The following is a 3,664-nucleotide window of genomic DNA, read 5'->3' on the forward strand; positions in this document are numbered from 1 at the left end:
ACATCTACAAAGAGAGGAGATCTTTTAATCTGACTACATCTACAAAGAGAGGAGATCTTTTCATTTTAAAGGTAAGCAATGTTTTGTGTCTAACAGACAACTGTAAGAAATACTTGTGTAAGCACTGGATGACTCTACTGAAACATACTGCCAAGGGAGACTGAAGGTAATCATTTTTGAAGGTAGTTTTTGCCAAGTGAGGATATAACACTTTTTTTAATTTGCTGTTTCACAGGGATGGCTGGTTTTAATTTTTATTTTTCATGTAAGATGAAGCTTGATGTGAAAATGAGGTATGAAAAAAACCAATATTTGCATATTAGTCTCCTTCATCTTAAATAAATGTAAAAGCCTAATTTAAAAATCTGTCTCATTAACAAGGACTAAGATAATCAAGGTGACTGAGAAAGATCATTATGTTCTGCAACTTGATTGGGATCCCAAGACCAGGAGACATCTCACCACCTCTAGAAGTTGTGAGTGCTCCAAAAGTATTTGCCTAAAACATATAAAACTGAAAATAACATGTCCCAAACACCCTTTAGAACAGTTTTAGCAGCAATAGGCACCACCTTGGAATACTGACTTTGTACAAAGGAGTTATTTTAGGTTGCTTCTTTGTTCTTTGTTTTTTTCCTCTTAAGTCAACGCTGGGGGAAAAAAAAAAAGAGATGAAAGAGATAGCTAGCAAGGAAAAGTGCAAAAAAATGTTTTCAATCAGTAGTTTGTTCCTCAGCTGAAGTTCCACAGTTTTTCCCTAAGAGCCTGCTGCCTGTGACAGCATCAGCAGCCTGGAGGCCTTATTGCTGTGACAGTTCCTACAGTTCTGTGGCAGAGATAATTCCATTCCAGAAGTCACAAATTAGAAAATGGTTTCCTACAATAAAACACCAAATGAAACCCAACATGATCTTCCTCCTTTCTCATGCGTGTCAACTGTAAAACGTTTCTTTGGCCGGAATGTGGCTCTGATTACATTTCTCTATCCCAAAATAAACATGGTGCAAAAGAAAAGGGTACAGGGAGGAGGGGAAAGCCTGTCAATGGGCCACCCTCAGGAAACCTCACAAGATCTACTGTCTGTCTCTGCAAGCCAGGGAAGAGCTAAGGAAGTGATCCCAACTTGGTGGTCTTATTCTTAATTAAAACAAATGAGGCTCTTTCAGCTGCTGCAGATAAATATTTGATGAAAAGGAACAGGGACAGATGTCGAAAAACTGTAGTAAATAAAGAATAAGACCAGAAGAGAAAATGTTACAACAGTATTTTATATTTAAAAAAAAAATCATTTTACAGATTTCTGTTAAATATCTAATTTTACAAAGATCATTCCAAAAGTGGGAAGACTAATTCTTCATATTTGCTTTGTTGAAGTAGAATGAAAATACAAATGCATATAGATAAAGAAAAATTTTTAAGTCAACTTGTTGCACATTATGTGGTTAAACAAAAGGGTGAGTTTTTGGGCCATTGATGAGACAGAAGACTTGAAAGTCATCTGTACACTTCCATGAGTTTATGTTAATTTTAGAGTGACTAATAGAGTTTTGCTCCAAAATATATGTTAAGGATTCACAGTGAGAAGCTGCCCAGCAAAATCCAGTAGAACATCCCTGTTGCAATAACCTATCTTAATATTTGTAAGCCACAGCCTTTCTGAATGGTTAATGTTATCAGGTGAATGTGATGCCACTCCACCTTTTCCTGTGTCACAGTTGTATTTACAAGTACACTTGGGTGTAACTTCAGACTTCACAGTGCTCACAGTGGGGATTTACACGAGATGAGCTCCATTTTAGTTACTCTGTGCCTTGAGAGTGCTGGGTCCAGATTAGTTTATCTTTTAGCAAATTCGTTGATAGCATTCTATGAAAAAACTGATCTAATGGAATTGACTCCAAAGTAGGCCATGAAAGAAAGCTGAGTCATGAAATCAAGGAAAAATCTCAGTATTTGGCTCTTTCAAGATTAACATCTTCATTGTTGGTGTTATATTTGCATTGCCCGCTGATTTAAGGTCTGATTTTGCCATTCCTGGGTAAAATGGATGTTTCCATTGAGTCCAATGAAATTGCACATCTGAGTGTGAAAGAACTGATTTTATAAGTAGGCTTTACAAAACTGCTGAGTGAGTGTGAACCACAGGAGTGTCAATGGAAATACTTCATGTGATAACATTTAAAAATAGCGTGGTGATTTGGGTCATCAGAAGCTGGTTAAACTGATATAATCCAAATTCTGAAAAAAAAAATAAATATTAGAGTTATGAGTGAATGGAGTCCTGGAATATAGACCTGACTCTGAAGATGGATGAGAAGAAAAAGTTGATTGACTGCAGTGCATAAAAGGGTCTACATGGGGATAGTGTAGAGCCAGAGAGTCCAGCAATGGGCACAGGTGACAGCAGAGCAAAATGCAGTGACAGCAAATAAAAGTGAACAGGTTCAGATGAGAGATGAGGAACAAATTCTAAACACTGAGGAAAAGTAACCTTGGACTGCAACAAACTTTCTGTAATTGGAAGTAATGAAATCAGCCTAGAATTCTAATGACTAGGTGTGGGTTAAATTGAGAGGTATGGTCCTCTATGAAAACTGCAGGAGGCACTTTCTAGCTTGCAGAAGGTCAAAATATATTATCATAATTGTATCTTCTGGACACAGCACCTGCAAATTTGTGGTGTTCAGCATAACATTGTATCCTAAGCCTCTAGAGGTTTTTTGAAGCTGACACAAGACTCCTGATCCATGGGTCACACAGAACACCTGCCCTTTCCACTGCAAATTTCAGGCAAAACTAGGTAGTCTCAAGTGCACTTGATAGTCTCAAGTGCAAAACAATGAGACAGGTAGCTTTTAATTTGAGGATCAAACATAAAGAACTCAATAGCAACCTTGCTTGGCACCAATTTACTTGTGATCTGACAGAACCAGTCTGAACCCAACAAGCTCCCAGAGATAACAGTTTGTCAATTCTCCATTTCAAAGGCAGCATGATAACTGAGAGCTTCCAGATATATCACAGGGAAATCAAACTTTGAGCACACAGCAAACTTTCTGATAAAGGCCTAAGCCTAATTCCATTGAAGTCAATGACAAACCCCAGCAGATTTCAATAGAAGCTGAGCGAGGCTCAAGGTGAGAAACAACTCACCTAAGAACAGTTATAATCAACTCAATCCCCAGTTAGGACAGAAAAAATGTGAGAGGATTTTTTTTTTTTAATGAGCAGTGCCCCCAGTTGAGAATTCCCAAAGAGTGAGTTACAGGGATGTGTGACACTGAGCACTTCAAGGGACCTTTGCAGAAGCTGATAGGATTTGGCAAGGTCAGCATGTCCCCAGTTAGTGTGGCATTGCCATGCCCAGCTGAGAACTTCCATAGAACCTGACAGCAGTTACCCGCTTTATTTAGCCTCCAGCAATCTCCAGGCTGTCAACACAAGCTGCAGCCAAATGTTGTACTGGAGCACAAACAGTGAGAGTGTGGCTGATGAAGCAATAAATAAAAGAAGTAGGCAGAGGGGGGGCAACAACTTTGCTGCTGTTTTCTGAGCAAGTGTAAGGACTACAAAATGTACAGGGCCACATCCATGGCATGCCCAGTGCAAGACATGAGAGAGACAGGGAACTGATACATGTGCTGCCTCTGAAGCCTGGCTGCAG

Source organism: Lepidothrix coronata, unplaced genomic scaffold (assembly GCF_001604755.1).
Source record: "Lepidothrix coronata isolate B3197 unplaced genomic scaffold, Lepidothrix_coronata-1.0 Scaffold140, whole genome shotgun sequence".
In the NCBI taxonomy this organism is placed as follows: domain Eukaryota; kingdom Metazoa; phylum Chordata; class Aves; order Passeriformes; family Pipridae; genus Lepidothrix; species Lepidothrix coronata.